Source organism: Siphateles boraxobius, unplaced genomic scaffold, assembly GCF_051911475.1.
Source record: "Siphateles boraxobius isolate OS27281-9 unplaced genomic scaffold, OSU_SipBor_1 66, whole genome shotgun sequence".
Taxonomy (NCBI): Eukaryota; Metazoa; Chordata; class Actinopteri; order Cypriniformes; family Leuciscidae; genus Siphateles; species Siphateles boraxobius.
Genome location: NW_027509193.1, coordinates 5,315,643 through 5,325,603, shown reverse-complemented (window position 1 = coordinate 5,325,603; position 9,961 = coordinate 5,315,643). Strand labels below are relative to the sequence as shown.

The following is a 9,961-nucleotide window of genomic DNA, read 5'->3' as shown; positions in this document are numbered from 1 at the left end:
AGGCGGCCATCTTGTCCGTAGACACTGGCTCGGAGGAATTGAAGTGAACAGTCTCTGGTTCGGCAGACGTGACTTGAACAGTCTCTGGATCGGCAGACGTGACTTGAACAGTCTCTGGATCGGCAGACGTGACTTGAACAGTCTCTGGATCGGCAGACGTGACTTGAACAGTCTCTGGATCGGCAGACGTGACTTGAACAGTCTCTGGATCGGCAGACGTGACTTGAACAGTCTCTGGATCGGCAGACGTGACTTGAACAGTCTCTGGATCGGCAGACGTGACTTGAACAGTCTCTGGATCGGCAGACGTGACTTGAACAGTCTCTGGATCGGCAGACGTGACTTGAACAGTCTCTGGATCGGCAGACGTGACTTGAACAGTCTCTGGATCGGCAGACGTGACTTGAACAATCTCTGTGCTGGACGGGGCCAGCGGTGAAGGCTCAGTGCTGGACGGGACCAGCGGCGAAGGCTCAGTGCTGGACGGGACCAGCGGCAAAGAGGGCCTTGAGCTGGGCAGGACCAGCGGCGAAGAGGGCCTTGAGCTGGGCAGGACCAGCGGCGAAGAGGACTGAGCGCTGGGTAGGAACAGCGGCAAAGAGGGCCTTGGCTCCGGCTGGACGTGGCTGACGTGAAGCTCTGGCTGGACGTGGCTGACGTGAAGCTCTGGCTCGGCAGAAGTGACGGGTCGCTAGAGTGGTGCCGGCGGACAAGTCTTTGAGGAGGCCTTTCTCCTCCTCCTCCGGGCCACCGGACTCGGGACCACCGGAACTGGGACCAGTGTTGAAGGCCTGGCGTACCACGGGCTGAAGCTCTCCAGACAACTGGAGAGTGCCTCTCTCCAATCCAGGCCGGAGAGATCGGGGAGCTCCCTAGGGTTGAGCCCCCAGCCGGTAACATAATTTTATCGCCTCATCCTCTAGGGAGTAGGAGGCAGCAAGTGAAGCAAACCCCCAGGTTAACTGGAACAAATCAGGGCTCTTCAGGGCTAAGGCAGCGGTCTTTCCAGCAAACTCCCGGCTCATGCTGGGAAGATCAGGCGAGATCAGTGCTGCTGGATTCATTTGTGGTCGGTTGTTCTGTTACATCCGATCAGGAACAAAACGGAGAGTGAATCCAATCGCAAGCTTTTTTAATAACATAAACAGGTAATCCAGGGAACTCAGAACAGGACAGAGCAAGTTACAGGAACCAAGTAACATTAAACAACAACCGACAGCCAACAACTGAAACACAGGGGTTTAAATACACAGACAAACAAGCTAAACAAGATAACAAGGGGGCGTGGTTAATAAGAAACACCTGGGGAGACTAATAAACATAGACGAGGAACACCTGTGCTGTGGACACTGAGCAACAACAAACAAAAGACAAGACACATGGCAGGATCACATGACAAATAAGGAATCACGTGATATACATGACACAACAAATACCCACACGTAACAATAAGCCAGGCCGCAAAGAAAAGGTGCAGGAATACATGGAAATATTCGTTTTTTTGTTAGATATTAGTCAGTCTGTTTGGATTACAATTATCACCTGTCATAAACCACTCCCCCGGTACAAGCAACGCCCCTTTAATATACGCTCAAAATATCATAACCCAGCCCCCGCTTAGACCAGGCCCCCTCTTAATACACTCTTAAACAGTGAAAGCTCAACTGATAGGCGTCCCACACCGAAAGCCATCTGAATTTTTGCACAATATCACCCCAGCATGCTGGACAGCGCAGCGGACTTAAGTCAGGGCACCTTCATATGCACAGACAGTATTAGTAGTAGTTTAAATAGCAGCCTTTAAAAATGAGCTGCAAATAAGCAAGTCTTTAATTATTTACCAGATCCGAGGTTGAATCAGTCAATGAATCAGTCATCGAGACTGATCAATAATACATTGTCATTTCGCGTACGGTCACGCACGGTGCAAATTAATAAACCTGGGTATGGTTTATTAATTTAGATGGGAGTCGGATAAGAAGTCAGTGTGCCGTAAGAGATAGATCGACATTGCGTGTCTTCAGACGGAGGGAGTCAGAGCGACTGCTGGTTTCGAGGCGGGAGGACACATGGGTCGACACCACAACCTTTCATTTCTGCTCTAATGTGTGTGTTAAATACGACGAGGAGTCCGATATGAACACTCACTGGCTTGCCTCCGTCCACTCCTGACATTTCTGCGTGTCCTTGTTTTCCTTCTTGGATTTGGGGAGACGTTTCACGTTATGTTCCCTGCTGAAAACGGGACTGCGGACGATATTTTCTTCGCTCATTTGCGTCTCATGTGGACTTATTATCAGTGAGTCGTTTATCAAACATCGCGCGCTGTTGTTTTGTTATGATTCTGACGTGAGTCCGGTCGTTAGAGCCTGTTTGACTTAACATGTCGGATTGTTTTTCGTCGTTTTGTACGTATTTATCACGAATTTTCTCCCTCCGTTGATTCTCTTGACTGCTCCATTCGGTCTATTCGCTTTTAATCTGCATGCATCCGCACGAAGAAGGAGAAAACTACAGATAAAACGACCGAAGGGGCTGAAGAATGAATGAGATTCACTGAAGAACAGAAGGAAACGCAGAAAGGTATGAACCCGAGGTTTATGATTTTGGATATGCTGCAGAAGGATCGAGCACGGGCATCTATTGCCGCCTCTGGCATTTAACGAGGTTTATTTATTGGTGTTTTATTGATATTTTATGCTTATGTTGACACGCGCACTCATGATGCGTCAGACACAAATAAAAGCTCGCGCGTAATGATAAATATGCGCGTGTCATTCATATCCAACAAATTGTCAAATTTGACACTTTGGTTCAACTATATACGTACCTTTACAGTTTATTCATTGCATGTAGGTTTGCAAAACGAGCTATTACCCAACAAACACTATGCGAAGTACAAATATTATTGCAAATTATAACATTTTGAGACGTTTTTGTGTTTTATGTTGTTATTAATCGGACACGTTGGACAGACACTTTATAGTGATCCTGCACCATTCACCAACATATAATAATAATAAAAGTTGTATTTGAGCATTTTTAATGGATGTAATGAGATATCATTATATATTCTGCAGCCATACAGAGATTCAGAAAGAGCATGGCTTCTGATACCTCTATCACATATCATCTATATCACATTTCTGTCTTAAAAACGCACATTTTACCATTACTATCTCATTATATGTTATAGGCCTGCATGAAACCTCGAATTAGAGCACTCAAATGTTGCATAGAAAATCCTCCAGATCTCGACCTTTGCTTGTCTTGAATGTAAAGGCCTACGAGAGCTGGAATGTGAGCATTATGTCACTACATTTACTCCCATCAAGGTGAATCATCACAAGCATCTCTGGACACGTAATGTTAAATAGTAGTCTAGTCTATGCAGAAAAGCTCATTGCTTCCTGATGCTGGGTGACATTTAGGTAAATGGACACGAGTGGACCAAAGTTGAATCTCCTCAAAGCATTAGGTTCCATTTTAAACGTCACACCTCAGTGCGAGCAGAAGCTTTTTAATGTTGGTTTAGGTATAACATGCCAGTTCTCTGCTGTAGGACTGGTTCACTGCCAAACACTCTCTCAGTCAGAACAGAGCGAAGGATTTATGTGTCTCTGTCCGAGTGTCAGAACAATTATTCTAAGCTCCGAGCAGATGAATTATAGTCAAGCATTAGCACAATATTAATGATAGCTCTCATTTTTATATTGTGGCAGTAATCATCGGAGGAATTTATTTAAGTCGCTTCTCTTTTGCTTTTGCCAAAAGTGGCCAGTTCTCAGCATTTCCTGTGTATGATGAAAAGGATTTGATAGATTGGCCGCATCTGTGTCATCTTTATTTTGGCAGAGCTTTCACGGCAATGGTCTGGATTTGACATATGGATCCACATAGGGATACAGTCATAGCAACATTATTGTCAGATGCATGATTTGTTAGCCCATTTTACCGTGCCTTGAAACAACGGCTGTGATGGTCAAGCTTCCAACAATGATTTATTTTTCTATCCCCCACAATGTAAAAGAAGAGAACAGCGAGGGAAGTACAAAGTAAATTGTTTAAAGGACAATTTGCTCATTGGAAGGAACTATTTAAATGTTTGTTCTGGATGTGCATTAGTTGCGCTTAGCACTAAAATATGTTATAGTGCTATCATATTGCAATTCTTATCCAGTGAATAGAAAAGTCATGTAAATGTATTTGCTGAAATGTGTGAGAATATTTATTTATTTTTAATTAATTAATTAGTCTCGTATGTGAAGTACTGTTAAAAAAATGATTTTGGAGTGAAACATTTTTTTTTTGTGATTAAAGCAAAGATTATTGGAGTACGTTTTACAATAATTTATTTTTTCAATATTTCACACGTTCAAATTGGTGTTAATTGCTTTGTAGTTATTTGTGAAAATCGTTTCAATTGTTGCTGTTTTTATTTTCAGTGAGGTTTGTCTCACAGTATTTTAAAATGTTTGGCCGACAACAGGTTTGGTTGACGTTTATTCAGTGGCGATGCTTTCCTCTATAGCATCCAAACCTAGCATCCAACAGTTTGACATTCCCCCCTCCGTTGTCTTTGTTTTATATTTAAACGCACAAAAATGGGGAGAACCCGGGACTTGCACAAGGTCTTGGTTTGACCTTCTGGTTTGAATGTTACGTAGAGAGCTTGTTCACGGCATTTAACGCTCCTTTGAATCGTACCGTCTCTCAGTTTTCTATCCTCTTCAAGTGCACTTAGCTGCATTAAGCAAAGGTGTGTGCAGATGGTCCAGGCCAGCTGCTGAGAGGACATATCATTTTCATTTTCTCTTGTTCAGTGCACCAGTGTCTCATGAGTGCACAAGGCTCTTGCTTTTTCAGGTACTGTTTTTTTAATTTATTTATTTATTTTTCATAACAGATTCAGACCCCTGTCTCCTTCTGTTCTCCTCCTTTCTCTCTGTCTGTTTCTCTGTATCTCTTGCTCTCCGGGAACCCACAGGGTTAGGGTATTGTTATGCTGTCAATCATCCAGTACTGTAAGATTTTTGCCGCTTGTAGCTTACTGTAAGGCCCATTCAGAGGGAGTGTCATCTGATATCCATATTGACACTGCACCATTCTGGGTATTGTTTTGAAAAGTAGCTAAAGCAAACATGAATAATCATCAGGCTATGATTATAGATTTGATTGTATGATAATAGTATAAAACTCAGGTTTAAAAAAAAAATAGGTTATACATATGGACATTTTTCTTTAAAAACCCACCGCTTCGCTTCAGAAGGCTTTATTAAACCCCTGGAGCCGCATTGATCACTTTTATGATGGATGCTTTGGGGGGGGGGGGGGGGGTCACTTCAAAATCTCAGGCACCATTCACTCCCATTATAAAGCTTGGAAGAGCTAGGATATTTTTTAATATAACTCTGATTGTGTTTGTGATTGTGAAAAAAAAAGTCATATAGGATGGGCTGAGGGTGAGTAAATTATGCGATAATTTTCATTTTGAGTGAACTAACCCTTTAAGACATTTCACATTATACTATATATTTGGTAAGATTTTATTTTAAGTCACTGCACAGTATGTACTATAGAAATAATTTTAAGTTATGCATAACCCTTTTAGTAACAAACCCTGTTCCTAACTCCCTGTTCATATCTATCTATCTATCTATCTATCTATCTATCTATCTATCTATCTATCTATCTATCTATCTATCTATCTATCTATCTATCTATCTATCTAGTGTGTGTGTGTGTGTGTGTGTGTGTGTGTGTGTGTGTGTGTGTGTGTGTGTGTGTGTGTGTGTGTGTGTGTGTGTGTGAGAGAGAGAGAGAGGTTAGCAGAAACTATTTTACTCTTATATTTTTTTGGTAACACTTTATTGTAGTGTCCTTGTTACACATGTACGTACCATAGTAATAACAGTAAATTATGCATAATTACATGCAACTAACCCTAACTGTAACTACATGTTGATAATTATTATTACTTAGTACTTATTTGTGTAATTACAATGAAACAATGTCACAAAATTACACTGTAACAAGAACACCTTGATAATTAAGTGTAACTGTTTTTTTTTTTAAAGAATCGGTGGAGTAAAAGCCTGTTTAAGATTGTAGTTTTAAGCGAAACAATGCATTTTTGTAAAAAGCATCACATTGCAATGATCCATTTGTTTCTTTTTTTAGTCTCTGGTGATTATTGTAGTTGTTTGAAGTAAAAACAATTCATTAAGGGTAGTCAAACTATTTAAATCCAAATCAGTGTAAATAGTTTTAGTGCAAATATTTTATATGTCTGATTGGTTGCAACAGACTTGCTCTTTCTTCTGTTAGTTCATTATGTGTTGACAGACATTGCATTATAAGAAGGCTCATTGCTGTATGAATGGGGTTTTTCGCAATCCACTGGGGGAGACAGAGCAAAATATAGAAAAGAGTTTGTGTGGATGCTGTCGCAACTGTCCTAGTTGTTGTGAAAAGGCACAAAAGCTGCAGGAACTGGGCGTCCCTTTTCGAGACTGCATCTGAGTCGCGGCCTTTGTGTCGTGAAGTGCTGTTCTGAATGTGTGGATGAATGCAGCAGCCTGTGACTGCAGGCGCCAGGCATCAAGGCTTTTGTGCGGAAAAAAACCCCAGCTACATCTGGAACAAGGAGAGGAGGATTGTGCGCCGCGTTCCCTCTTCCCTTTTCGCACCTCCATACGGCACTGATCGGGAGCCGTCGGAGGGATCATGGAGCACTATGGAATTTCTTGATCAACAAGTGCATATGAATGGAAAAATCAATGAACGCTCTTTTTTTATAAATTGAGTGCATGTTAAATTAGCCGAATGGGTCCGTCTGGACAGATAGCGGATTGTTTGGCTGCTGTCTTTGGATCATGTCAATCGACTCAGTGGGGTGGGGGGGGGGGCGGGTGGTTTTGCGTCGGTTTACAGCTGTGAAAGGCTAAAATAGAGCCCAATCAATGGAGTGTTGAGACGCGGGGGCAATTTACTAGGGGTATTGCTGTCAAAAGAGGCTCTGCCAGCTAAAGCTTTTCAAAACGGCTTCACACCCACTTCTGTCGCCAACACAATACCACTGTGTGATTGCTTAATATCACAATCCATCCAGGCCAAGACGTTCCCCAATTAAAACCACCTTTTTGCCGCTTCTGAGCGGTCTAAAACAGCTCTGGTTATCCAACATATTTAACAAGACACAAGGCTTCTCCTGCTGTGGTATTTTTTCCCCCAAACTAGGATGCCGTTTGATGCCGATATAACAGCTAAAGAATCGTTTCACTGATCATCACATAAAAGGGTGTTGCCATCTGCCGCCGGCTGAATAATCAACTATAGCTCATAATTTTGCATTTTGTGTGGGAAGTTATGAAACGGCAGTGTGTATAATGTGTATGAGGAGTACAGAAATGTGTGCTAAACCACTTCTGTGCCATCCCTAATACAAATTTGTATGTGGAATTCCACAGTGATTTGGTTTGAGTGAAATTCCTTGAAAACGTTCATTTGAAAACGAAATGGAAGAACTCGCTCAACGGGATACGAAATGTCAGTCATGCATCATTCCGTTCACATCCTGTCAGTCAGCTCCCCGCGTGAGCCGGAGAAGGGAAGTCAAGCTGAACCGAGTTGTGCAGGTGATGGGGGGAACGGAAGAGAATGTTGAATATAATAGCTTGCAGACGTTAATAATAATAATAACTCACAGACGTTCAACAGAACTCCCAGATAGACTTAATAGCCATACTCCTACTGAACGTATTTACTGTGTTTGTTTCTATTCTGCTGTATTTGTGGGAAAGCTGCTAAATAAATGTCTGCAGATATCAGCCACATCTTGGATAAGTTTTGTTTTCTAAAAAGTCCTGAGACTGTAGGGGTCCTACGCTGGTGGTTCACAGGTATCTTTGGATAGGGTTGCAGTCAACAATAGTAAAGGCAATAAGTAAGTAAAATACAATGAAATACAAATAAAATAAAGAATCATATTATTATTTAAATAATATTACTTAATACAAAATATTATTATTATTAATACATTTTTAAATAATTAATAAATAATAATAATTGATAACTACAATAATAATACAATTTAATAAATATTAATAGTAAATATATATTGTAAACAATAATAACAATACATATATTGTTATATATATTTAATTTAACTAAAACTATAATACATTTTGACACACTTGAGAAAAATGAAGCTACATCCACAAGTGTGCAAAGAAATGCAAGTAAATTTACTGGTGAAATTTTTTGTTTTTTAAGGTGATATTTTCCTTTTTGAAAACATTGATTTTTGCCGATTTGAAAAAACGTGAAAAAGTAATAATAATTATTGTTATTAATATTGTCATTTATTATTTAAACATTTTATTATTATTATTGTTATTATTATTATTATTATTATTATTATTATTTAGTTTTAATTAAATTAAAACTAGAATAAAATAGAATTATAATTTTGGCATACTTAGCAAAACTCAGTTACATCCACAAGCATGAAAATAAACGGGAAATTGTTGGTTTCAACTTTTTTTTTTTCTTCTGGCTATTTAAAAAACCTTGACAATTTTTCGCTCACACTCAAGCGCATTTTGCATATGTCACTAATCGAGTTCAGCTCATAGCCATGTGATAGACCTGGCCTGATCAATATGCATGATACGTGTGGTGTTATGTCATAACTGGTCATTTGTTAGCAGGTGTGTGTGTGTGTGTGCGTGTGTGTTTGTCAGGGAGTATTCTGAGCTGAGGGAGGAGGCACCACAGCTAACCAGCCAGGGACTAAAGGCAGCTGTTTGTTTGCCTGTTTGCAGAGAGAGGGAAGGAGGGGGGCAGGAGGGAGCCCTTGGAAAGAGAAGTGGAAGGGCAGTGTCGAAAAAAAAAGAAAACAGGAGGCACTGTCAAAACACAGCAGGAAGAAAAAAAGAGCAGAGGAAGAATAATTCACACCCAAAAGAGGGAGAGAAAGAGCAAAAAGGGATCTTTGTCTTTCACGGACACACACTTGTAAGATGGACTCATTAGGGTATTTGGCTCGATACCAACATTTGGCTTCGGTACGATACCAGCTCGGTTCCTCGCTACATCAATTTCTAATTGGCCCACACATATACAGCCTCACAAACAAATCATAATGTTTCTGAGATCATAAATGTATGTGGACAACCAGTCAACACACTTGACTTAGTTTATGCTTCTCATAATTATAAACATTTGTTATAAATTATAAACCTTTAGTCTTGAAATTAGTTTTGTAAATTCAATTTAAAAAATGACATTCAATTTCGATTCAATATGTGTTCAATTATTTTTTTAAATTGATTTTTAATGGATGATTTGGAAAAAAACAACAGCTAACAATTGTCTAGCATGCATACATCCCAGAACCCAGACAGCAAATGAGTGTCGGCCCAGATCCGGGCCACATCTGGTTCATGTATTCAACGCATACAAGATTTTTGATGATTTCACTATTATTATAAAATGTTGTAAAAAATAATCAATGAGTTGGTAGTGTATAAATAAATTTATACAATGGGTCTGTTGAATGCTTTAATCTGATTGGTTGAGGCATGTTCTAAATTGTGCAATTATTTTCAGGGAAGCGCACGGCTAAAGTAGTTCCTGGAAGGTCTTGACCGCATTACAGTTCGCCAAATGATTTCAGTTATTTCCTTCCAGACCGCAACAGCAAAAGAACCAGAACCCACAACGATATAGCAAATAAATATAGTAAACATAGGCTAAAGTTTTAGAATTAGAATTTTAAGAAATAGTATGTACGGAAAGCACATACTCCGCTTCACATCATGGCCATATTACCACCTCGGGTATGCGTTATTTTCTAATAATTCAACGGGCCGTCGTCAATTATTCCTTACATATAATAACGAAAATGACAGGGTTTTGCATTCACAGGTTCAATTATTTTATGTAGCTTAATAAATGA

At 40.1% G+C, this 9,961-nt stretch overlaps 1 protein-coding gene across 2 annotated transcripts in view; it reads left to right on the top strand.

Annotated features, from left to right (window-relative positions):
- Nucleotides 1–1,673: 1,673 nt before the first annotated feature.
- The window catches only part of adgrl1a (adhesion G protein-coupled receptor L1a), a 174,092-nt gene continuing 165,804 nt past the window's right edge, over nt 1,674–9,961 (top strand). The window contains exon 1 of one of the 2 annotated variants that reach the window (XM_077211749.1): nt 1,674–2,583. The gene's annotated coding sequence lies outside the window, so the exon portion shown is untranslated. The remainder of the gene's footprint in view (nt 2,584–9,961) is intronic. The other variant, XM_077211748.1, reaches the window with a different exon arrangement.